The sequence below is a fragment of the Podarcis muralis genome, chromosome 6 (assembly GCF_964188315.1).
Source record: "Podarcis muralis chromosome 6, rPodMur119.hap1.1, whole genome shotgun sequence".
NCBI classification, from domain to species: Eukaryota; Metazoa; Chordata; class Lepidosauria; order Squamata; family Lacertidae; genus Podarcis; species Podarcis muralis.
In genome coordinates this window covers 13,154,721-13,181,859 of record NC_135660.1, presented here as the reverse complement: position 1 = coordinate 13,181,859, position 27,139 = coordinate 13,154,721, and the positions used below count along the sequence as shown (strand labels likewise).

The window sequence follows — 27,139 nt, the reverse complement described above, 5'->3', positions numbered from 1 at the left end:
AGGACTTCACGCACCATGCTTGGAGAGGACATACCAATGTGTCAATTAGCTTATCATGTCCATTGGCTTGTAAAGGTAAAGGTAAAGGACCCCTGACAGTTAAGTCCAGTCACAAACGACTCTGGGGTTGCGGCGCTCGTCTCGCTTTACAGGCCGAGGGAGCCGGCGTTTGCTTTCGCAAACAGTTTTTTCTGCGTCATGTGGCCAGCATGACTAAGCTGTTTCTGGCGAAACCAGAGCAGCGCACGGAAACGGCATTTACCTTCCCGTTGGAACAGTACCTATTTATCTACTTGCACCTTTTGGGTGTGCTTTCGAACTACTAGGTTGGCAGGAGCTGGGACTGAACAACGGGAGCTCACCCCGTCACGGGGATTCGAACCACCAACCTTCCGATTGGCAAGCCCAAACAGCACAGTGGTTTAAACCACAGCGCCACCCACATCCCCCATTGGCTTGTGGGGATCAGCAAATCTGTCAAATTCCAGTTTCTCTCCTTTTCCTCCCTTTGGTACTTCACAATTTCATATCAGTTCACAATTTTCAGAATTGTAGTGTAAATTTCTCCCAATGCAGTTTTGCCTAATGCGGTATAAATGTTTTTGCAAAGCATTCCCCCCCCCCTAACATGATGCATTTTGCGTATTATTTTCACTAACGCATGAATTTGTATTCATTACTATTTCATTATTGAATTTATACCCCAACCCTCCTCCCCAAGGAGGAAGTATTTGCACAGCTTCCATTAGTATGTTCATTTTTGCACACATTACAAAATGTGTACAATTGGAGAACTACATGACAAAATTCAGAGAGGTGCAAAGGGTGGCCATGCTTCATTTCACATCCTGTATCAGAATGTGTGAATTAAACACATTTACATTTAAATATGAACTAAATTGTGTTTGTGCTGCATCCCTTTTGGGTGTAGTTAGCCATCTTCCACGCATTGCCACTTGCATTGTGCCTTTGTCACTATCAACAACGCCATCTAGCAATAGCCAGTGGCGGAGGAAGCCACTGGGGCGCCTGGGGCGGTGCGCCCAGGGACAGGGTGAGCCGCCCTTAGGGGCGGGGCTAGGGCAGGGCGTGCTGCCAATAGGGGTGGAGCGCATTGTGGGGCCTCTGGAGTCTGCCTGTCTCCTCCCACTCAGTCGCCCTACAGCTGGGGGGGGGGGGAGGCAGCGGGTGGACAGTTTCAGCAGCGCAGAGTCTGTGCGTGCCCAAGCCACCACGTCTTTCCTAGGAGAGATGCATGGCTCGGGCACGCTGCAGGCCCCGCGGTGAGTGTTGCCCAGTATTTTGTCACCCCCTCAGTGGTGACACCCGGGGCAGACCGCACCCACTGCACCCCCCTTCCTCCCCCCCCCCCAGCAAGAGCATGTCCCTGCTGCTGGCAGGTTGATCCTTCCCAGGTGCACTACATAACACCGGTCTTGAAAGACCTACATTGGCTCCCAGTACGTTTCCAAGCACAATTCAAAGTGCTGGTGTTGACCTTTAAAGCCCTAAACGGCCTCGGCCCAGTATACCTGAAGGAGCGTCTCCACCCCCATCGTTCTGCCCGGATGCTGAGGTCCAGCGCCGAGGGCCTTCTGGCGGTTCCCTCATTGCAAGAAGCAAAGCTTCAGGGAACCAGGCAGAGGGCCTTCTCGGTAGTGGCGCCCGCCCTGTGGAATGCCCTCCCATCAGATGTCAAAGCGATAAATAACTACCTGACATTCAGAAGACATCTTAAGGCAGCCCTATTTAGGGAAGTTTTTAATCTGTGATATTTTACTGTATTTTTGGTTTCTATGGAAGCCACCCAGAGTGGCTGGGGAAACCCAGCCAGATGGGCGGGGTACAAATAATAAATTATTATTATTATTATTATTATTATTATTATTATTATTATTATTATTACAGATGCAAAACAGTTAACACATTTATATAAAACACATATTATTATATTATATTATATTATATTATATTATATTATATTATATTATATTTATATAATATTTATATTATAAAACACATTATATATAACACATATATAAAAGCAGTTTTAAAAAACTACTACATGCTTTTAAAAAATAAGCGATTGTATGTATAAAAGAATTGCAAATAAATCCATGTAAGGACCTCCACTTAGGGATGAAAAAAATCTCTTTTGAAGGCTTATTGAAAGAGCAAATGTCAAATTCCTCAAGAAGTCAGCACAACACTCACTTCCCCTCTCATCTCGTTCACAGACAAGGCTGCTTATCCTTGAGCTACTTGGAAGACATGGATTGGCCTGAACTAGTGCTTTGCAGAAGAGGCCTCTAAGTAAGGTAATGGTGGAGCTAAGGCTTATTTTATCAGTGGTATGTTGGGGCTATGTACTCCTACTTGAATCCTGTGCTATCCGACTTGGAAGCCCCAGATCCCATTACGTGAGCCATGAACATGCGCCATGCTTGATGCGGAACACTCTCGCATAATGAGGTTGACCTGGCACCCCATTAACCTCTTTAGGTAAGAACTCATCTCTTCTCCCAGCCATTCATGTTTATTTGCTGTGCTGGTATTTGATGCAACTTATGTGCACTTAACTCGTTTGCATTCAGCTTTATGCACTTGGGGAGGGGGGAGTAAAGGCGGATGGAAAGAGGGCTGGCATTCAGGAATAAAGACAAGCTCTGGTGATATTTGGTATCCTTGGTTCAAAAGTTCTGAATCTATGCTCTTCAGTACACCCCACACAGATGTTTATGGCGCCTCTTTAGTGAGGGAAATGCACTCCCTGTATGCTCAGAGGCATTGCGTTCTACAACTAGCTTGTGGAGAGACCCCACCACCACCAAAATGACCCCAAGAAACCCCTGATATAAGAATGAGCCCAGGCTGATGGGAAGCTGCTTTTGAACAAGACATTAGTTTATATATTGGTCTCAGATTGGAAGATTTTTTTTTTTCAATTGGTACCAAGTGCATGTTAAACCATGTGGCATAACCATGTGATTTCAAGATACTGCGGATTGTGGAGATACTTTGGGGCAATTGTGGTTGTCTTAGACACATGGGAAACCACAAGTCTCTCTGTCCTTCTTGATAATGCAAGACATTCCTTCTCTGTGTGCAGCATGCTGCAAACTTTCAGACTGGTGGATGTAACTTGGCTTTTGGTCCATCTCAGCCTGTCATTGGACTTGTTCTTAGATGGCTACCTTCCCAAGAGAACAGATGGTCCTTGTTGCTTGCATTGCTCTGAAGCACTTTGTACTGCATGTCAGTGGATGACAAATGTCAGTGGTGACAGTAATGGTATCCATGTATCCTGAACACAGATTTTCCTTAGAGTCTAATGCAGTTTGCAAACTGCTCCTCCTACATCCTGCTATAGCAGAGTTTGTGCATTGCCCTAACCCATGGGTAGGCAATCTAAGGCAATCGCCTTCTAAATCCAGCCCGCAGACGGTCTGGGAATCAGCATGTTTTTATATGAGTAGAATGTGTCCTTTTATTTAAAACGCATCTCTGGGTTATTTGTGGGGCCTGCCTGGTGTTTTTACATGAGTAGAATGTGTACTTTTATTTAAAATGCATCTCTGGGTTATTTGTGGGGCAAAGGAATTCGTTCATTCCCCCCCTCTCAGAATACAGTCTAGCCTCCCCCAAGGTCTGAGGAACAGTGGACCGGCCCACTGCTGAAAAAGTTTGCTGACCCCTGGGCTAACCCATGTTGTGGAACTCCCAGTGTATGGAAGTTCACCAGATTCCCCCTTCCCTGCCTTTTAGGATGCTCATTTTCGGAGGATAGGCTAGTTTCTGGAATCAGAGATCTGAACACACTTTCTTCCCAGTTTTCAGTTGCATGTTTCAGTTGGATGGTTTCAAGGTCTTTGGGCAGCATGTTTGAATGGAATAGTTTGAACAGGTTTGATGAATTGATTGCAGTTAATTTTTTTTAGTCAATGTGGTTGAAATCCAGTGAGAAGGTAGGTACTTTTCTTTGCAATTTTCAGAGTGATAGCACCATTATCAATGCTGCATCTTTGGGGATGTTGAGAACCAGGTCCATGCAGAGCTTGTCTGATGCCCAGGGTGGGAGTCTTGTTAGAATAAAGTTATAAACTAAAACAACATAAGTCTGCCAGGCCCATGACAGTTCCCCCCCCCCCGACTTAGCACTTCAAGGCCTGGGGCAAGAATGCCCAGCTCCCCCCACCCTCTCTGCACAGGCCTGATTAGAATACTGGTGTTTCAAGTTAGTTGCCACTCATGACAGCCTTGATCAGCAATACAAACCCAGTGCAGATTTGGGTTACATCTGAACTGCTCATTCCAGCAGATTGTGCCGTAGAATTCTCCCTTAGTCAATAAAGCCCTAAACAGATGGAGACCAGGTTACCTATAGGACCAACATGCCCCTTATATACCACCCAGATCATTCCAACCATCTGGTGAAGCCCACCTGACTGTCCCAAAGTTGTTTATGACTTGTTTAGTGTCTATGCAGTCCAAGGTCTTTAGTGTTGTGGCACCAGTACAGCAATAGGACACTGTTCCTATTGAAATCGGGCACCCATAAGTCTGATATTTTGCCACCTGTTGAAAACATTTCTGCCTCGTCAAGCAGTTTTAAAGCATTGGTGTGGTTTTGCATCTATCATTTGTTTTGTATTTTATGATTTCACAATATAAATCCATTTTAATGTTTGTGTTTCACATCGCCATGCTATATTTTTTTTTAGCATGAGCAAATACTCCTATGAATAAAAATTAAACGAATCATCTGGGCCAAGGTCATAACGCCAATTCCCGTCACCAGATAAGTAAGTGTCAGAAACAAACTAGGTTCGGCACTGAGCTGTGAAGATGACATAGAGTTAATTCTGGAGTGAGTCTGCAGAAAATTTACTCAAGTCCCATTATCAGCATGTCAGTAAGGATGCTTAAGGGATTCAATATTTGCTACTTTTGATAGGAAGTGATCTGCACCTTAGCCGCAAAATTTATGTGTGCATCAGATTTTATAATTTTCCATTGGTTGCAACACTACTCTTGCTGGAGGCGGAATCTCAGCAGGCATTCAAAAATACAGATTTTGAGATAGAACACTTTGGGAGAAAATATACTCAAAAGTTTAATTGTGAATCTTGCTGCAGTGTGTGTGTGTGTGTGTGTGTGTGTGTGTGTGTAGGTAGGCAGGTAGATCAGCATGATAACAGGATGGAAATGAGCTATGAGCAGGCATGCAAAAATTACCTAGTCTGAAAATAGACTGCTTGGACCACCCTACCTATCAGTTTTGTTCGCCATATGGATTGGCTGTAGGAGTTTTACTTCAATAGGGAAGAAAGATTCCTGTATGCAATGTTTTTTCATGTATTTTGCAGTAGCTGTTAAATTCAATGAAAGGAGATAAAACTCAGGAGACCATTTGGTTATAGCCACATTAAGAGGAAAAACACACACAACTATATTAAATCCAATTTGATTCTTGCTTTAAAACACATGTAAAGAAATGACAATCTTTGTGGAAGCTTAAATTACTGCTAACTAATCAACACCACTTAGTGACTTGCTAACACTGTGTGTGATTTCTAATTACTTCTGTAGTTTGTCATTGTTTAACACAATCAAAGCTAATTGACCAGAAATTTTTTTTTTAGGTGATATTGTTGTAGGCTGCAGCGATGTTTTTAGTGTTATTGTTCCACTTTCTTTTAAGCACCCCAACCTTCTCTGCATCATTAAATCTTAAATTGGACTTTGAAAAGAAGTGTATTTTATTACAATTATCAAATGGAAAGGAATGTTCATTCCATGGTAAAAAAATAATCCACCAGAAGGGTCTTTATTGCCATTCTTTGCAGGTCAACGGTTTTTAAAAAGGGAAATTTGATTCAAAATGACATATTCTCATTTATACTACAGTAGTTATAGAAGTCAAAGGCAAGAGCAGGAACTAGTGGGCATTTCTGCCTTTCCCTTTTAGTGGAAAATCTTAATGTCTAAGAGTAAAATTAATGATAATGTAGAACTATTAGTGGATTGTGCAAATATGTCTTTGGTGAGTAATCTGTAGTCATTTTATCTTGTCCTACATATTATGAAATATGAAATCTATTTTTTGTGTGCATTTACCTATTTTTACAAATTTTCTTTCTCTTCCTTTCCCTTCTTCCTATGTGGAAAGAGAGTTCTCTGGAGCTGGGGTATAGATTTAGGTTTGATGAGGCCCTAAGCTACTGGAAGTAATGGGGCCCTTTATATGTCCAGCTGTCCTTTCTCAACAACAAATTGTCGCTGTTTTTTGTGTGGAATATATGCTATATGGTAATTTATGGACCTAATAGGTATCTAAAGCTATTTGCACATAACAAATGGGAGCCTACACAACACAAAACACTGTTGCTATATGTAGGTTTTATTTTATTTGTTTTTTATCTTATATTTTGGAAATGTACATCCAGGTTTTTTTCCTTTAAATTTTTTTGGGGGGCCCAAGAGAGTGGGGACCTAAGCTATAGCTTGTTTAGCTTATACGTAAATCTGGCACTGGGTGGACATGTAGTATCTGGAACGGAGGGAACGACCATAGCATAGTGGTAGAGCATATGCACTCCATGCAGAAAATCCCAGCTTCATGCCCATTTGAAAAGACTGTTTACCAGGTGATGAGAAAGATCCTGGAGATTCTGTGCCAGCCAGAGTTAACCCTACTGAGTTAGATGGACAAATAGTCTGACCTGGCAAAAGGCAGTTTCATGCCCTGGATCAATTGTTCTTCAAGTACAGAGCCATTGAGCTTAGTGGCAGGGACAAACGCGGCAGGCAGAAGGTGCACTCTATTGACCAGTGACAAGCAGCAGAGGTTGGCGAAGCAGAGTGGTGTGCTGGTTTCCCAGTGTGGATGGCATTGCTGGTAACCAAGATGGAGTGGGGTGAAAAGCCAGGGAGGTCAGTGTGGCGAGGGCGCAGTGGCAGAGCTAATCCAATATCCCTGCCGCTGCAGCCACACAGCACTGACCTCCCCGTTGTGTTTACTCTTCCAGTCAGTTGCTGGCAGTGACCTCTGCACTGGGACGCCAGGTGAGCAACGCCGCCCCACCCTTACCTGCCTGCTGGCCATTACTGGTCAAGAGTTAACGTACCTTATGAACCTTGATGGCTGGGATAGCTCATTCGGTAGAGCATGAGGTGCTGAATCCTAGAGTCATGGGCTTAAGCCCCACGCTGGGCAAAAGATTCCTGCATTGCAGGGGGTTGGATTAGATGATCCTCACGGTCCCTTCAAACTCTAGAATCATACTATGTGTCAGGGAACTGACATCAGAGCGAGAGGCGAAGGGGAGGCTCCCAGATGATGCTGGCGAAGGACCCAGCAGCAGGGGGAGAAGCAGCTCAGTAGAGGGGGAAGGAAATCAGTGCAACATCAGGGATAAAGGGGGGGCAGATGGGGGAAGCGGAGAGAGAGCTCCAGGACTCTTCACTGGACATCAGTGAGGAGAGCACAGGTCCTCCACTACCCACGCCCTCCCTGCGCAGAAGACTCCCGCGCAGTGAGAGGAGGAGGAGACTGGGAGTCAAACAGCTTTTATGCTGGAAGAGGTTTAAGAAACGCCCACTGACAGATTCTGCTAGCGACTGAGGCAGCCACGCTGAGATGGGCTGTGCAGTCAGAATGGTTTAACAAGGCAATTTAGCCTAGAGAGGCGGCAGTTTACGCACGAGTAACTCATACCCATTACACTATGGTTCTATGATTCTATGACTACTTGACTCTGTATGCTTGATGCTAATTGCTGATGGGGCACTTTTGGGAGTTCCCTATGCCCCTGAAGTTTGGTTGGCCTTCACTAGGGACCAATATTGTGGAACTACCCATTGGAAGAAGTCTGACAGGAACCACCCCTGCCTTCTTGTAGGCATCTTCTGAAAACTGCATTGTTTATTTTCTTTTTCTTTCTTTCTTTTTTTAAAAATATTTTTATTAGTAATTTCAACATAACATTTTATCAAAAAACATATCATCCTTAAATCCCCCCCTATTTTCCCCTCCATCCTCCCCAAAATATAGCCCCCTCCCCACCTCCCCCAGACTTCCTTCAGCTCCTCTCTCTGGTTTATCAACATATGTTATTTTCTGCATGTTACAAAACCGTACAGATCCTTAATTTATCTATCTAGATGTTATCAATAAGAAGTTTGCGAATGTTTATTCAAAACCAAGGAGTCCAGTTCATTTTGTTGTTTCTTTAAATACTTTGTATAGGGTTCCCATTCATCTTTAAAATCATGGTTACCCTTATCGTGTAGTTTGTGTGTCAGTTTTGCCAATTCTGCATAGTCCATCGGTTTTTTCTGCCACAGTTCTTTGCTTGGGATTTTCTCGTTCTTCCATCCTTGTTCTGTTAAGACTCTTGCCGCCATTGTCGCATACATAAAGATATTTTTGAAAACTGCATTGTTTAGATAGACCTTTGTAATATGAATTTCTCTCTATTAAAAAAACCAACCAATGTTTATTGATTTTTTAACTGTGTTTCTATGGATCCTTTTACTGATTTTATATTAACTCTGTATGTTGCATACCACCTTGATATGTTTCTAGGAAAAGTGCAGATTATAAGGACTTCAGAAACCAGGCTCCTAGTATTTGATCTAAACCAGGCCAAGCCAGAAGTTTCATACTCTCTGCCAAGTGCAAGAGCTGATGCAACATGCTTTTCCTTTAGTGCCTTAAGATGGCTCTGGGGCCTGAGTGCATGCTGTTTATGATAGGTTGAGGTCCCAACTTCCGACCATGAAGTCAGTGGTGCAATCCCTGGCAGGACTGAACAACAGATACCTGTCATACTCTGGATTAGGGATAGGTTCAAAATATTTAATGCCAGTATCTGAAGTTGTTGATATTTCTTCCGGCAATCTTAATTCTGGCTAGGGATTCATCCAGCCCAGCCTTTTGCATGCATAGGTTATTATACTGTAAATCTCTTCAAGATGCTTTATGGGAAGCAATTAATAAATAATATAATAGGGTTCTTTCTCATTAAACTGAACATAGATCCAATAGCACTTCATATAGATGACTGTCTGCTGACAGCTCTTCAGATAGAAAAGTGCCTTATGTAGAGCAAGATACATAGGGACCGTATACTGTAGATGAGACTCTTAAGGCTGGAAGAAAGTAGATTTCTTGATATCCTATTGCGAATTTATAGCAGAGGCAAGATTTGGACTGGGACATTAGCTACTACACCACCATGCAGAATCTCTTGTTTTGCACCAATTTTATTTAGGAACCCCAGAGAACAGGCAGAAGCTGCCCATATTTTTCACAGCCGCAGCACTCTTGAATTATTAGAACATTCAAAAATACAAGGCCAAAGTCTTGACTGGTGTAAATTGTCGCTGCTCGACTGGAATCAATTTTACATCTGCAGAGAATCTGGTGAAAAGCCCTTTAAGGTTACTTGATTAATACTTTAGCAGAGCTGGAAAATTATTAGAACATTCAGGGGCCTCTTCTGTCATTCCATGAAGCCCTTGACATTTATTGTAATTAAAAATCAAAATGCCTACAAAACATTTCTCTTGTTTAAATGTTAAAGAAGTGGTGCTCTCGTCACTTGAAAACACCCATTCATCTTGACCCTGAGTGTGGGAGTTTAATTCATCTAAGAAGGGAGTCGGGGGATTTAGTGATGAACTAGGCATGAAGTGAATGTTACATTCCTCACCTTCTTCCTCTCCAGTATTTTGTTCAGGGTCATACACCCATTTTTGTTGTATTTTGTCATCATCTAATTAAACTGTGGATACGTACTGAGAATACGCAACTGAGAGATAAGCTAGCTTTAGGGTGGAAGCCAAACTCCACCGCTTCTAACTGCCAGGCTGGAAGGTGGGGTGGCAAGGAAATTGTGGGTTTAGCTAGGACTGATTCCACACCTTGCCATGTTGAAGATCCAAAGAATGCTTGGCTGATCCAGCTCTGCCCCCTACTCATCCTGATCCTACCATCAAAATGCTTGATTTTTTTATGGTATGTAAGTGCCACCAGTTGTGAAGGTATCACTGACAGTAGCTTCACCTGCTCACAATTTAGGTGGGTGCAGTCAAGAGCTCTGCAGTTTCCATTAGTGGAGCCCACCTACCCAGGCAGGTAGGGATGGGCAGTGGAAAAACCCTGCTTCACCCATACTCTTTCCAGCATGGTAGATCAGGGGGTTGGATTGCCCTGGCCAGCAGCAATCTTACACCTGGGAGTTGTTGGCATCCGTCTGTCTTGAGGAACAATGAAAGAATATGCCATCAGGGGTAAAGTCAAACCATTGGAGAGTTGCAGCACCTGCTATGGCTGTAGAGACCGATATGGGAAAGACATGTTTTATTGCAGCTGGGGCAGATGACCGTGTCTGGTTTTGCTGGCGTTTCTTCTCTCAGTGCTCCTTCCAGTGGTCATTCCTCCTCTGGTCACTACTGTGGATACACAACCTGACTGCCTGAGAGTAAGTCTCATTGAAGTCTATGGGGCTTACATCTGAGCATATATACATAGAAAATGTGCCAAGTTTCCAGAAGAGGCATAGGCAAACTCGGCCCCCCATATGTTTTGAGATTACAATTCCCATCATCCTTGACCACTGGTCCTGTTAGCTAGGGATGATGGGAGTTGTGGTCCCAAAACATCTGGAGGGCTGAGTTTGCCTATGCCTGTTCCAGAACCTTTTCCTAAAGCAAAATGGCAACCAGATTGGAGCCTTCCCCCTTAAACACATCTGATAAATTGTAAGTTGAGTGCTTTGTAAGACTGGTGGAAGTATCTCTTGAACATTTTGAACATCCTTCATTAGATTTGTTGTAACCCACCCTGGGACCTGGGCAGGTAATAAATTATAATATTAAGAATAAAAATAATCGTCTTGCTTCATGCCAGTTGCTTGTTCATAGGATTACTCCTTTAGTGTCAGAACTGGGGCTCAGAAGATATTCTCAGGGTTTATAAAAATAACATGTGAATCTGCCCCCTGATAACAAACTATTAGAGCACAGCGCATTTAGAGCCAACCTCTGATGTTCTGACTTCACACATCTGCAGGGGCAAATCCCCTGCGCTGCAGAGAGGATGCGATCTTGTAAGGAAAGTTTGTTACTTTTCTTTTAACAAATCTTCACTCTCTCCCCACCCCATTGAATCTCTGTCCACTCGATCAGGAAACGCATCCATGCCACACGCAGCACTGCTTCTTCGCCTTCGTGATTGTGAGAATACTCTCGGGCAATTAATCTAGAACAATAGACACAGTATTTATGAAGGCAATATAAATGTTAATAGCAACGCGGATTTTGTGTGCACAAGACAAAAAGGTCAGGTCCCCCCCCACTCCCCATCATCGCTTGGGACAGTTTGATAATGAACGTTTAATAATGTCAAAATCGTATTGCTTATTCAGCAGAGATGAGATATCATATCATGGAAGTCTATCACCAATGATGAAATCATTACCTGAGCTGAATGGGAAGAAAGCCAGTCAGTCATCTGGGAGGATTTATTTAGATAGCTTCTAACACAAGGAGGACCTTGATTTAAATCACTTCGTAATGCCTTTTTGTCTCTGTCTCTTCATCCCCTTTACTTTCCGAGCTTTACAAACAGAATAGATCTGAATGACAATCGAGGAAATTTTCTTGGTTCCCTATTTTACGCTGTTTCACCCCAAGTGCTCAAGAGAGGCACTAATCCTTTGAAAAAGAGGGCAGCCTTCTAACAAATTACGGTAACTTTAAATGCATTCCCTATGAGCCACCAGAAGGCAAGGCAAATTAGGATTATCTTTTCATTAAAAAAAAAAGTCTTAAGAAGAACACAGGAAGCTGTCTTATACTGAGTTAATCAATTGGTCTGTTGGATTCAATATTGTCTACACTGACTGGCAGCATCCGTCAAGCATTTTGAGCAGGTTTCTTTATCTGCCCTACCTGGAGAGATCAGGAATTGAACCCGCAACCTTCTGTATACAAAGCATGTGGCATGTATTCGGCCCTTTTCCAACGTTCAGCTTCCAAGTGGGTTTTCTAGGAGAGGGGTAGCCAACATAGGACCTACCCCCACGTACCTCTACTCCCAATTTCCAGGCACAGCCTGTGCTTTCAAGCTTCATGTTTGATCACCATTGAATCAGAGCAACAGCAAGCCTCAGAAAGCCCAAATTATCATTTGTTGTGCTTCAGCCTTATAGAGCAAGTTTTCACAGAGAAAGCTCTAGGGCGAAAGAAAGAGCACTCAGAGATTGAGCTTTTCATTGCAGACCTGTGACTAGAAACCACAGGGCAAAATGTAAGTGGCTAATAATTTAGAGATAATTTTATTATTTATACCTCGCCCCAGCCCCAAGTTCATTATTTTCAGTGGGTCCACGTTGTTCATTGCCACTCAGTGTTTTCAACACTGACGGGCACCGAGTCTCCAGGATTTCAGGCAAGCATCTCTCCACCCTTACCTGAAGATGCTGAAGACTGAACCTGGGACATCATCATCATCATCATCATCATCATCATCATCATCATCATCATATTTCCCCAGCCACTCTGGGCGGTTTTCAACAGAACATTAAAAACAGAATAAAACTTCAAACATTAAAAACTTCCCTGAATAGGGCTGCCTTCAGATGTCTTCTGAAAGTTGGATAGTTGTTTATTTCCTTAACATATGATGGGAGGGCGTTCCACAGGGTGGGCACCACTACTGAGAAGGCCCTCTGCCTGGTTCCCTATAACCTCACTTCTCGCACTGAGGGAACCACCAGAAGGCTTTGGACACATGCTACAACCCTTCCCTTTCAGGACAGATCAAACTTTTGGGGGGGCTTCCTTTATGAGTACACCCTACACCTGGGCTATCTGAAGGACTGTATTCTCCCATACAATCTTCAAGCTCCAAGATCTTCATCTCTCATTCTTTCCACCCTCACAGGTGGTAGGGACTCAGGAGAGGGCCATCTTGGTGGCTGCTTCCAGACGTCCCTTCCTGGTGAGGCTAGACTAGCACCTTCCTCGTTGTCTCTTCTTTGGCAGGTGAAGGCTGTTTTATTCCAGCAGGCTTTGGTGAACCAAAGGAAAGGGCTTTTAATGGAGTTGTGCTGTGCGATCTGCATTTTAACATATTTGTTTTGACATTGTTTTGAATTCCATTATAGCTTAATTCCTTTTTAACTATTATCTTTTATGTCTTTTTAGCTATCTGTGTTTCGCCCCCGTCCTTCTTTTAATTTTTATGAGGTGCCTTGAGTCCCAGTTCTGAGGGAAAGGCAGGACTTAAATGAATAAAGCCAGTGTGGTGTAGTGGTTAAGAGCGGTGGACTCATAATCTGGTGAACTGTGTTCGCTTCCCTGCTCCTCCACATGCAGCTGCTGGGTGACCTTGGGCTAGTCACACTTCTCTGAAGTCTCTCAGCCTCACTCACTTCACAGAGTGTTTGTTGTGGGGGAGGAAGGGAAAGGAGATTGTGAGCCGCTTTGAGACTCCTTAAGGGGAGTGAAAGGCAGGATATCAAGTCCAAACTCCAACTCCTCCTCCTCCTCCTCTTCTCAATGTTCTCAAAATTCCTACCTAGTGATGCTGGGAATTAAACATGGGACCTTCTGCATTATGGACCTGCTTTCTGAAAACTCATCAAGACCCCCAAGGTATTGCAGTACTTGCTCAGTGGCAGAGCGTGTGCCAGTCATGCAGAAGGTCCCATTAGGTGATGGAGATGGGTCTAATGAACAGTTTTACAGGCCTGCTTTGTAGGAATAACAAGGATGACAGGAGGTTGGATGCAATGAGCTGTGCAGGAGCAAGCTGGCAAGCAAGCTTCAAAACAAGCTGCCGACTAGCTCTGCAGAGGCTCCTTTTATTAGCAGAAGTCAACAATTGGAAACAGTAGTGAAACCACCCTGAACATCTAAGCACATTTCCAGCGTTAGCAAATACACGTGTCAGCAGGTGTTTCCCTCAAATGTTTTCCCCGATGCTTGATTACGTCTGCGTCCCCAGTCATGCTCCAACCAAGCGTTATGTCTAGTAACCAAATCTGTGAGAGGACAAGCGGTCAGGGGGGAAACCCTGTTTTCTAGCCAAGAAGGCAAAAGGTCAGGGATCATGGGTGCAATGCTCCTTGGAACACTGTTGCATGCCTGGTGTGAGATTTGCCTCAGCACAAGCGGAGCGTCACCTCCACACTGCTTTCCCCCCAAGACCCTCAAGGTATTGCAAGCACTCAAAGGGGATGCTAGGGAGAAAGTTTGCCCATCTCTTTGTCAAATGTAGCTTAGGTGATGATGTGCTATAGTGAGGAGAAAATGATGCAAAGCCTCTTTTGCTTGGCATTCTTTTACAGGCAGGCGATAATGGTTCATCTAATGGCTGCCATGAGAAGTTGCATATCACCTGCCAAATTTGCATTTGCAAACACAGGGATTTTTTTATTCAATTCTGCATATGAACAATGCCAAGTGGATGTCATTGCTCCCCCTCCGCTCTCTCAGATACATTAATACATTTTCATAACTAATTACATAACTTCCCATAGCATTCCAGATCAGCAGTGCATGATAATTTGCTCTTTTTCAGTGACTGATGTTGAGCAGCAATGATTTCAATGTGTTTTTAATATTTTAAGTAAATTGAAGTGTGTGTGAGTGTGGTTGGTTAAAACTGTGTTTCCTTCTGTAGTAGATTATTTAATGACTTACTGAAATGATACATTGTTTTACTTTAATGAAGAATTGTTTCTTAACTAGAGTTATCATTTATCTGTAGCTGTCAGAAATCATTCAAAATTCTCGGTGTTTCCCCCTCTTTATAATGGAGAGAGATGCTTTTTTTGCCTCGCAACTTTTTTGCACAGTAAAAAGAGAAATGACCGTCAAATTCCACACAAACCTGTAGGCGCCCTCCTTATTGTAAGTGAACAACCCACCTACAAATTTCCAAATCAATCAAAGCCCGTCTAAAGTTAAGTGCATCTAAAATCCGTTTGTTCAACTGGAAAAAAGTTTAAGGCATGTAGTTAATTCTCCAGTTGAAATCAATTGGAAATTAAGAGTCCTTAACTGGGTAGATTGTGCCTATAGGTTTCCCTCCCCCTTCCTGAATAAATTAGTCTCAAATTAATTGTTCATATATGTTCACTTTGCTTATTCTCCAGCTGACTTAGTTTCTGATATGAAAATTCATCCTTATGTAGTTTGAGAGAGCAATTGTATGCCCAAGCAGCTACCATAAAGCAAGCCAGTGTAAGGTGAGCTGGCGCAAAGTTATACCACATCCAAACCACTGGGGCAACTGCTTCTGCTCTGCCTAAACCTGGCAGAGGGGGGAAAACCATTGTGTTTAAAATAGTGGGTTGCCAGGTCACATGACTGAACAGGTTTAGGATCCAACCTAAGTCCCTTCTGCCTGGCTCCACCCTCTGCCACCCCTCTGCCTGGAATGTCCTTGGCTAGGACATCCCTATTTTCACTGAAGAAATGTTGGAGAGCATGGCACTGCAGTTATCCCATCTTGAAGCAACCAGCACATGAACTATTGTGCAATGTTTTCCCAGTCCAGAAATGGTCATAGCTGTTGGTAAAACACACTTCTAGCCAATGGCAGAGCTGAATCCAGAAGCTGCAAAACAGCTCCTTCAACAGGAGGGCAATCCCATCCAGGAAAGGCAAGTGACCAATTTCTTGGACACAGGAATTGCTCACCCACAGTGCCTGCATGTTGCCAGAATTCAAGCTCAGCTTCAGTTCTACCCTAACAAACTCACGCACCTACCTTCTCATATATGCCAACTTTATATCATTTAAAAAATAATAATCTGTGGCTGTCTTTAATGCTTCGTCACAGTTTAGGTGAAGCAGTGTAAATAGGAGCAAATCCACTTGCATTTACACCACTCCTGACAGCGGCTTGACCCTACAAGTTGGTGCCTATGTTGTTACATATGCAGGGCTTATTAGCAAGACACCCACAGACTTCTGTATTGATCAGCTGCATAACAAATTGCACACCAGGCAATCACAGTTTGTGAAAGGATCAGGGAAAGAAGGGGGGGGGGGAGAGAGAACCACACACACACACACACACACACATACACACATTATTATCAGCAGGAGCCCAGAGTCATTATGCAGTTAGCGTCTGGCTTTGATCTGAAATCTCGTTTCTACCAAATTTACGCCAGTGACTTTAAGGAAAATTGTCCTTTAATTAGGCTGGTGTAAATGAGAGGTGGAAGCGGACCCTTTTGCCTATACTTCACTCTGCAAAATGATTATAACTCACTCTTCCGTAGCCTTTTAACAAGTCAAATTACATTCTGTGTCTAGTTAAATACAAGTGTTTCTGCACAGAATTGGGTTGGATGGAAGGCGCCTAAGGATGTTTGTGTATCCAAGTAACGTTGTTAAACATTACACATTGCTCGTTCTCAGTCCTGTATGCCTGTTATGTGGAGTTTATTCTCTCTGCCACCCACCCTGTTTTTATGTGGTATGCTGTTTTGATGTCATGTCTGCTCCACCTACTGGAATATTGATTCTTAACCCCCCCCCCCCCCCCGGGGCTTACTCTTTTAAAAAAAAAATCAATATGATTTATATTGGCACTTGCTGGTGACATTATAATTTCAAACTCTGCCAGCAGCTGGTTTCTAGCAAACCTCAAAATAATGCTAATGCATTGATGGAAGCTCATGAATAGGAACTAAAGCTATGGATGGCCAAAATAGTCATGTGAGTGTCTCTCTCTCTCTCTCTCTCTCTCTCTCTCTCTCTCTCTGACCTACTTTTTGAGGTTGTTGTAAAGATAAAAAGAGTGAGACAGTCAAAGCCCAGGCTCAGCTGGCAGCTAGGATTCAGATGCAGCGGATGAGGAAGGGGCAATTGAATCAGGATTGCCCCAATCCCTGGCAAACCAGCAAGTCCTGGACCTTGATAATGAGCCCAACTCTGGCAAGCCTGAAGCACCCTGAACCAGGACTATCAGATGCAACGCCTCCTAAGTTGGACTCCCCCAACGGGCTGAGCCCCTTACACCAAACACCTCACTGATACATGAGATGTACCAGTTGGAATTAAGTCAAAGAGAGAAAATGGAGGGCTCAGCTCCATACATCTCTATTCCCCAAGCCGTATGGTAAGCTCAGAGGGGTGATGGGATAAAATAACAGACAATTAGTAGGTTAGAGTCATTGCTCATGCCCAATGAGCTGTCCATGGTTCTGCAGGCCTTGCGGTTAACCACCCTTATATTCTCTAGGTCAGGGTTTCCTAAATGTGGGTGTCCAGCTGTTTTTGGACGACAGTTCCCATCATCCCTGACCATGGGTTCTGCTAGCTAGGGATGGTGGGAGTTGTAGTCCAAAAACAGCTGGAGACTCAAGTTTGGGAAACCCTGCTCTAGATCTCTATGAAGTGTCTACTCTCCCCCCCCTCTCTCTCCGTGTGTGTGTGTGTGTTTTAAAGCTATCTGCTACCCTTGTCCTTGTTGTTGTGACTAACACATTGAACTTCCATGTTGGTGATCTCAGATCTCTCTACCACTCCAGTCTACTGACTGGTCATGCCACCCTTTGAACATGGGTTCTGCCTCTGCTGAGATCAAATGGTAGAGCGAACAACATTGCAGCACTCTGAATGCCTTGGATAAAGGGATAGGAATAAATGAGTGAATGATGAATGAATGAATGAATGAATGAATGAATGAATGAATGCAGCTTTTAATAATAGTGCTAATAAAAATTAGGGAGAGCAGATTCCTTTGGGATGTCAACCTTGCCCATTCCAGAAAGCTACAGGCTGGCATTGCTACATTAAAATCCCGTATAAAATAACCAATTGAAATAATTGAAATAGATAAAACATAACAAGCTTAAACCCACCCCCATTTATTCTGGATTTCTTCTAGGCCATCCACCCCCAAGGAAACAATAAAAATGCAAAGAGCACAATAAAATGTCCAATTAGCAAAACCCAATAAAAGTGTGCAATTACAAATCATGCGAAATAAAACATGCTAAACAAGTGATGTCCTGCTGAAAACTCTTCTTGCCAAAAGCCAGATCATTGTATCCACCACACAAGTAGAGCTAGCTACACGAGGGGGCACAGGGCACACACAGCTCTGTCTTCCAGGACCCCACCGCCAACCTCAGCATTGGCTCCTTAAGGAGGCTACTTCGTTCTGGCCAATTCTACATCATACATTTAAAGGTAAAGGTAAAGGTACCCCTGCCCGTACGGGCCAGTCTTGCCAGACTCTAGGGTTGTGCGCCCATCTCACTCAAGAGGCCGGGGGCCAGCGCTGTCCGGAGACACTTCCGGGTCACGTGGCCAGCGTGACAAGCTGCATCTGGTGAGCCAGTGCAGCACACGGAAAGCTGGTAAGCGGTCCCTATTTATCTACTTGCACCTGGGGGTGCTTTCGAACTGCTAGGTTGGCAGGAGCTCACCCCGCCGCAGGGATTCGAACCGCCGACCATGCGATTGGCAAGTCCTAGGCTCTGTGGTTTAACCCACAGCGCCACCCGCGTCCCTACATCATACATTTAAGGTACCCTTATACCACGTTAAAAATCATGGCTTCCCCCAAAGAATTCTGGGAACTGCTAAGGGTGCTGAGAGCTGTTAGGAGACCCCTGTTCCTCCCATAGAAACTCTGATTCCCAGAGTAATTTAACAACCAATCCCTTTTCCCGGGGAATTGAAAATCTTAGTGCCTGCACCCAACCAAAACCTGAAATGGTCCCCCCTGTTGAGAACAACCGCCTTTCATGTGTTCACCTTGCCCGATTGCTCTTGCCACTTTCCGACTTAAAGTAGCTTATTCTCAGGTTGCATTGCTCTAAACCTCCAAATCCTTTCTTTTCTACCTTTGAATCAAAGGCTAGATTGTGACAAGAAACAGCCTGAGATTGTCGCTGGCCTTTTGAAACCAACAAGAAAGAAACCTTATGGGGTTCTATTAGGCACGGAAATGATCAGTAATAAAGTTTCTTTCGTGTCTGTTTTTCTTTCTTTCCTCCTGCGGAACAATATTATTCAACTTCTTGACACTAGGCACCCGTTTTTTATTTTATTTTTTCTATCCAAGGAGCTAATAATGTTATTTTTGTCCTTGCGTTATTAAGGCGAGACAGAGACATTTGTACTTTTGATGTGTTAGATATCACATTATCCATTCCCCCACCCCATTACGATTTGGCAGGTGCTATCTCAAAGACCAAAGGGACAGTGTAAACATAGGTTCAAGTTGTCTTCTAGCACAAGGCCCGTTTGTGCATTCAGTAAGATCAAGTAGTGGAACTGTCCCTGGACTCTGCCACTTTGGAAAGATGGGAGGAGTCACAATTTTTAAATGTTCCTCTTGTAGCCTTATTGGAGTTCACCGATTGGGTCTGCATTGCTCCTGGGAGGGAGGGAGGAAGTCAAATGACACCGAGGGTTGGTTCAGAGAAAGAGTTCTTTATTTCTTCTCTCTGGAACAGCAGAAAGGCACTTGCATGGTCAGTCCACAGCAAGTCCAAAGAAAGAGAGATTTCATGCAGTATATATATCCTCCAGGCACCCTCTTCCCTCCTTCCCCAGGAATCCAGGCACGTCAGCTTATACACGCAGGTTGACATCACAGATGTTCCTGCTCTGGTACGCTTAACCATAAAAGGGCTTTCCTTCCTGTATTCATGACCATAAAAGGGTATTCCTGTTCCTATATTCTTATCTTGGAACAAGAGGTCACCAACTCCAAGAACATACTCTGGCGCTGTTCCTGGACTAGGTCTGTGTGTCAGAGTGTGGTCAGGACGTAAGATAAGACCTAGACATGTCATCCCTACTCCACTGGAACAGCCAAGGTCATCCGTTGGCGTGACTGATAAAGGAGAGCGCTTTGTTTATACAGCTGTGTTCTTGTTATGCATTTGCTCAACAGCTCAAGTTTATGCATTTTAGAAATGCTAAGAAGAAAAGGCAGGGGTTGGGTCCTGTTTCAAATTGACTGCACAGAAACCCATTCCTTCACTCTGTGGGGGAAGGGAAAGCCTCTCTGCCCTGGATGGGGGAGACATTTAGTTCAATTCACATTTGAAGACAAACTTATGTAATTCAAACTTCCTGAAACACCACACAAACCAGAATGCACCTGTCCTTCAAAATTCACACTTCTCTGGATTTTGTAATGCAGATTTCCTAGCATGTATCTTAGGGGGAAGAATTTATGAAAATGATTACAGTGGTATCCTCGGGTTACATACGCTTCAGGTTACATCCGCTTCAGGTTACAGACTCCACTAACCCAGAAATAGTGCTTCAGGTTAAGAACTTTGCTTCAGGATGAGAACAGAAATCGTGCTCCGGCGGTGCGGCAGCAGCAGGAGGCTCCATTAACTAAAGTGGTGCTTCAGGTTAAGAACAGTTTCAGGTTAAGTACGGACCTCCAGAACGAATTAAGTACTTAACCCGAGGTACCACTGTATATTAATGAAAATGGCATCCAAAATATATTATATTAGGAGAATTGTAGAGTTGGAAAGTACATCTAGTCCAACCCCGTGCAAGGCAGGAATCACAACACACACACACACACACACACACACACACACACACACACACACAAATGTGCACAATGTGTATGTTAGGAGAAATGCATATTAAAATGCTAATAAACTTTCATGCTGAATTTCAAAAATAAGAAATTGAGGTGGGAAGTAACAGCATTGTTCATATCAACATATCTGAACATGGAACACTAGCATGCCAAGGACAAGCCTGACCCCTTTTCCCTGACATGCTACGTTTCTGTGTGCAGGAATTTTCATTTGTAAGAGTACAAAAGCTCGTATATGCCAGATCAAATTGCTTGTCTGTCTGGCACAATATGCCCAAGGAACTCATTTCAATACTCGGAAGAGGCATCAGTTAAAAGGATCACCTAACAGATGATGGAAAGTATCTGGAGAGTCCTTTTTGCATGCAGGATTTTTTTGTTTGTAAGAGTACACAAACTCCTATAGGCCAGATCAGTTTGCTTGTCCATCCAGCACAGTATGATCCTTTTAACTTATGCCTCTTCCAAGTATTAAAATGAGTTCCTTGTGCTTACACACTATGTGCTCCACCACTGAGCCATGCTCCCTTCCCAACAGGAGACCATTCATTCATACACCCAAGACCCAGAAAGGTCAAATGCAGGTCAAAATGGTGAAATCCAGAATAAGGCTTTGCCTCTCCAGATGAGTCCTTCAAGTGGCTTTCAAACTGTGTTATGGGGAACCCTGGGGTGTCTTGGAAGTTTATCTAGCGTTCTTAAAAGAGAAGATTGGAAATGTCCAACAAGTTTCCCAAAGAGAAAGCTTTTCCATTCCTCTTCCTCTTCTATATAGGTGCCTAGGGCACATTTTCAGTTCATGCAGGAGAACAGTGGATCCCTTTAGACTTAGACAACACCTGAGGTGGGGAACGTCAAGCCCAGAGACCAAATGTGGTGCAGTGAATGGCCCTATCCCAGGGCCTGACTCTGCTTCCTTGTCAGCTTTTTAAACAGCATGTCTTTAAAGCTTCCTCTGATGGCATTTCCATTTTCTTCCTGTGCAATTTTCCTCCTTCTCCACACAAACTTTCCTTTGCTAAGCCATGACTCTCTGAATGTTATTCTGTCCATGCCTGAGATAATAACGCATCAAAGTCAGAAAACTGAATTCGGCAGACCAAAAAAATAAAAAAAATAAATAAGGCGTTTTCATGTGAAGATTCATAGGGCCGAAGCTACAGTATACTTCCCCTTCTAATAACAGTGGAGCTTATTAGGACTCTAGGACTCAAAAACGCTATTTACATTTCTCCCCTCTATTTTTAGCTTTTTTCAAGCATTACTTCAGAAAGAAGTAATGCAGACTAATCAGGTTCGCTTTGGTTCAGTCGTTCCTCCATTCTCTCCTCACTCTCTTGCTGTGGGGAAAATGTTTTGTTGGTTTTGGATATTTTACGTGGACACAGAAGAGACCAGGCTGGAGACCGTTTCTGTTTCTCTGTCCCCAAAGCAATTTTTATGTCCAAATTTAATCTGACCATGTCCCTTTAGAAAGCAAATTTTGTCATGAACTGTTGAAAATCCATTGTCAGATGGTCACAGCCATGGCTGTTATTTTCGTCCACTGTTAAGCCCTGCATTAGGTCATATCAGCAAGAGTGTAAAGCACTTAGATAAGCTGCCAAGCCGTTCAATCTTTCATCCCTCCCCCAAACCAGATCACTTATTTTATTTTTATTCTCTCTCTCTCTTCTTTGCTAGCTATCTAAGCCTTGCACTTTCACACATGTAGCCTAGTTGAAAGAATTGTTAACTTCCTCTGGGCAGCTCCCAATAGAATATTTAAAACACAATAAAAAACCAAACTTCCCGATACAGGGCTACCTTCAGATGTTTTCTAAAGGTTGTGAGCCAGTGTGGTGTGGTGGTTAAGAATGGTAGACTCGTAATCTGGTGAACCAGGTTCACATCTCTGCTCCTCCACATGCAGCTGCTGGGTGACCTTGGGATAGTCACACTTCTCTGAAGTCTCTCAGCCCCACTCACCTCACAGAGTGTTTGTTGTGGGGGAGGAAGGGAAAGGAGAATGTTAGCCGCTTTGAGACTCCTTCAGGTAGTGATAAAGCGGGATATCAAATCCAAACTCTTCTTACTCGTCTCTTTGAAATCTGATGGGAGGGCATTCCACAGGGCAGGTGCCACTACCAAGAAGGCCCTCTGTAACATCAATTCTCATGGTGGGGGAATCATCAGAAGGCTCTCAGAGCTGGACCAGGCTGGATGATGGGGGTGGAGACGCTCCTTCGGGCATACAGGCCCGAGGTCAAATACCTACATTTTGAATTGTGCTTGGAAATGTACTGCGAGCCAGTGTAGATCCTTTAGGACCAATGTCATATGGTCCCAGCGGCCAGCGTGATTCAAGAATCTAGTGGAATTAAAGCAATTTTTTGACACAACCTTAGGAGCTCCAGGAAGGTAAAAGGAACTGAGGAACAAGGCCAGCCCAAGACATTTTGCTGCCAGAAGCAAATGCCAAGATGCCACTGTCTCCTTATTTCACATAATAAGATGACTAGGCTTGGCAGTTGAATCTTACCTCAACACTGGTGATGGGACGTTGTCTTCCACAACATCCGGGGCTAGGATTTTGATGTTTATTTTGGGTGGTGGTGAGATACGCTGTGTGACATACACAGCTCTGTCCTTCAACAGAGGCCTTAGGACAAGACGGGGAACCTGTAGCTGAGGCCCTTCAACTCGCAACTAAACTCCAACTGGACTACAAATCCCATCATTCCTATTGCCCATACTGGCCAGGGCTGGTGGGAGTTGGTTCACCCGCCAGCATTCAGCATCCGAGGCAGCTGTTTCCTCTTGTCTCATGATAGGGCTGGCCCTGGTGTGGAATTTAAAGGGAAACTGATGCATTTAAAATAAGCTGTGAACTTTCTTGGGCAAGGAGTTCCACACACTCATCCCTGAGATTTTTATTTCTGTTGTACATCAGCCTCAATTGCAGACATCCATACTACAAAAGAGGGATGCGGGTGGCGCTGTGGGTAAAACCACAGTGCCTAGGACTTGCCGATCGTATGGTCGGCGGTTCGAATCCCCACTCCTGCCCACCTAGCAGTTCAAAAGCACCCTTAAAGTGCAAGTAGATAAATAGGTACCGCTTTATAGTGGGAAGGTAAATGGCGTCCCGTGTGCTGCGCTGGTGCTGGCTCGCCAGAGCAGCGATGTCACACTGGCCACGTGACCCGGAAGTGTCTGCAGACAGCGCCAGCTCCCGGCCTCTAGAGTGAGATGAGCGCACAACCCTAGAGTCTGACAAGACTGGCCCGTACGGGCAGGGGTACCTTTACCTTTTATACTACAAAAGAAACTTTGCTTATACTCTCAGTTACATAATTTGCAGCTGTGTGGGCTTCCACCCAGTCTCCTGTGGTGGAGGAATAAGTGTCACTTGATTACATTTCTATTGCTGTTCTGAAACCTGTAATCTTGAGGCTCTGGCAATGTTTTAATGCATACGAGAAGGTGAGCTTGTGTCTGCGGCTCTGAATAAGCTGAATATAAAAGGGGCCAATATTTGTCAAGGAGAATTCCTCATGTGACTCAAGAGGAAGAATACAACAGCAAGCCACAAAAGGGTTTAACTTCTCTTGTGAATACATATTGATTCAAATAGAGTGAAAGGGATGTCAATTAGTGTTCGGAGGTGTTTTGTATGGTCTATAATTAAGAAAGGAAAAGGGGGGAACGGTGTTTTGCATCACCAAGTACTGAAATAAAACGTCTGTTACATTAAAACCACTTGCCAGAATTCCATCGCACGCTGTTTGCAGGGCTTGGAATGAATTAGTTCAGAGGAACGGACTTCACTGAACTGGTTGAAAAGTTTCTGAGCTATATCTGAAAGTAGTTCCCATAATTGCCGGGTAAACTAAAGATGAATTGGGTTCATTTTGGGATAGACATTTGAATGGCTTCCTGTTCATTTTCACATTTATTCCCTCTCCTTGCCCCAAGCAGACAATAACACACACACACACACACACACACACACACACACACACACACACACACCAACCCCGATAATGCTGAATGCAATCTCACATCAGCTCCACCCAGTATGGTCCATAGTCAGGGGTGATGGGTGTTACAGTCTTGAAACATCTGGAAGGCCACAGCTTTGCCACCGCTGCCACAGAGTGAGGGTATGGTAGAGTGGTCATAGCATGTGCTGCCCTCCAGATGCGCAACTCCCTTCATCCCAGACCCATTGGCCTTTATGTGGACAAACACAAACCCCTGTGTTGCAAAATGTAACAATCAACACAAATGCAAACGCAACATGCTGGCTAATAACTGGTAAAGGGGACCCCTGCCCATTAGGTCCAGTCGTGACCGACTGGTAGTGGATATATAATTAATTACAATGTCATTCAAAATATACTAATACGCCACTTCAAAAGAATGTATATATCATACAGTACATCTCACAAAATATACAAGTGACTGTAAGTTGTTGTATATATAAGAGTCAAATGAGGAGTCAAACAAATCAATGAATGGCGAGGAACGCCAAGCCGTCTCTCAAAGGAAGACGTCCTATAAAAGTCTCAAAGGAAGGCGTCTCTCAGAAATCTTAAAAGGAAATCTCAAGAGGACAGTGTGTCCGGAATAGTTCACTGTTTCAGAATAAAGTCTTCATCAGCAGAAAATGTAATAGAAGGCATTGCTAGCAATGAATGAGCAACCTGCATGTATGTTATCCAGTAAACCAAAATATATAAAGAGGTACATGTGTTTGCATTTGTATCTATTGGCCTTTAATGGCTGGTCAGTTCAGCTACATCCGGACAGCACTGTGTTGACTATCCCTGCTCCTTTATATTGTCACTGCGGTCAGAGGCATGACATAGTAGCATTTAACGTATTTGTTATAGCAACCATTATTTCTGTTACTTCTTTTTTTAAAAAAAATATTGTTGGTGTTATTTACTTGTTCTCCTGTTACTGCTTTTCTGATTCAATTGTGATTGTTGATTTTGTGTTGCGTTGTGTTCATGGCTACAAGCAAGTTGCTGGGATCATTTCTTATTTATTATTTTGTCGAGGAGGGTGTAGTAAAGGCTGCATGCAAATCAATTGGCAGTGGGTGTGGGTGGGGGGAACTAAAATACTGTAGCTGCCAGAATTCTCTGCAAAATCTTGCCCTATGGCTTGCTGCCAAGCTGTATGTTGAACCCATTCCTCCAGAGACCTGCTCCTTCACACAATCTGAATGCCTCCCATTACAAATCACTAAACTAATCTGTGTCCTGTCATCCTTGAAATGTGCTACTCCGTAAACTGCATATTCATAACCAGAGACGCTGTTGTGATGGATTGTTAGTGACAGGTGATCCGAGCTGTCATCCATTCCATTCTCTCCCTTCTGCCTTCTTGAGTACCCACCAGTGGATTGACATTTACACACTTGTTGTCTTGACGGTACAGAGTTCACTAAGTTAGAGCACCGAAATCAGTGGAGATATTATTTCTTCAGTGCCCGTAGGCAGAGTAAAGGCACACAGAAACCAACCTTTAGTCTACGCTTGCAATAAAGTGTTTCCCTTAGTTCAAGGAAGGTGCTTAGAAAAAGCTGAACAAAGACACATTGAAGTTATTTTATACTGAACATGCCCATGGGTCCCTCTATTCTGACTGGCAGAAGTTCTCCAGGGTTCCAGGCAGAGTGCCAGATGAGAACCTTTCTAGGAGGAGAAGCTGGGGACTGAACTAGGAACCTTCTGCATGAAGGGTTGCGTTGATGAGAGGCAGATTTCAGACCAGGGTATGGCTCCATCTCCTCTTCAGAGGTGCAGTTGCCAGAGAACTCTTGACTCCAAAGAGCCTGGGACCATGACAGACCTGTGTGTGGAAATGCCATACCTAATCTTGCAAACAGGGCTGCCCTTTTTACTTGCTGAGACAGAGCAGCCAAAGGAGCCAGGCTCAGGGCAGCTAACAACAGTAAAAATTACAGTAAAAACATAATAGGGGAAGGAAAAGAACCCCAGTTTAAAATACAGGTTAAAATGCAATTTAAAATGCAGCCTCATTTTAAAAGTAGCCCATGGATCAAAACCATAAGGGGAGGGAAACATAAGGGTCAGACTGAGTCCAAACCAAAGGCCTGGTGGAACAGCTCTGTCTTGCAGGCTCTGCGGAAAGATGTCAAGTCCTGCAGGGCCCTAGTCTCTTGGGACAGAGTGTTCCTCCAAGTCGGGGCCAGTACTGAAAAGGCCCTGGCCCTAGTTGAGACCAATCTTACCACCTTGCGACCTGGGACCTCCAAAGTGTTGTCATTTGTGGACCTTAAGGTGGGGCATACTAGGAGAGGCGGTCCTGTAGGTACATGGGTCCTAGGCTGCATAGGGTTTCAGTCATTAAAGCATGGCATTCTTAATCTAAGGGTTGTGTGTTTGAGCCCCACATTGGGCAAAGAGATTCCTGCATTGCAGGGAGTTGGACAAGATGATCCTCGTGGTCCCTTCCAACTCTGCAATTCTGTGATTCTATGCCAGGGGTCAGCAAACTTTTTTAGGA

General features: G+C 43.9%; 1 protein-coding gene across 1 annotated transcript in view; it reads left to right on the top strand.

Annotated features, from left to right (window-relative positions):
• NAALADL2 (N-acetylated alpha-linked acidic dipeptidase like 2) overlaps positions 1–27,139 on the top strand; it is a 770,720-nt gene that overhangs the window by 154,492 nt on the left and 589,089 nt on the right. The window contains exon 3 of the mRNA XM_028731603.2: positions 2,238–2,318. The gene's annotated coding sequence lies outside the window, so the exon portion shown is untranslated. The remainder of the gene's footprint in view (positions 1–2,237; positions 2,319–27,139) is intronic.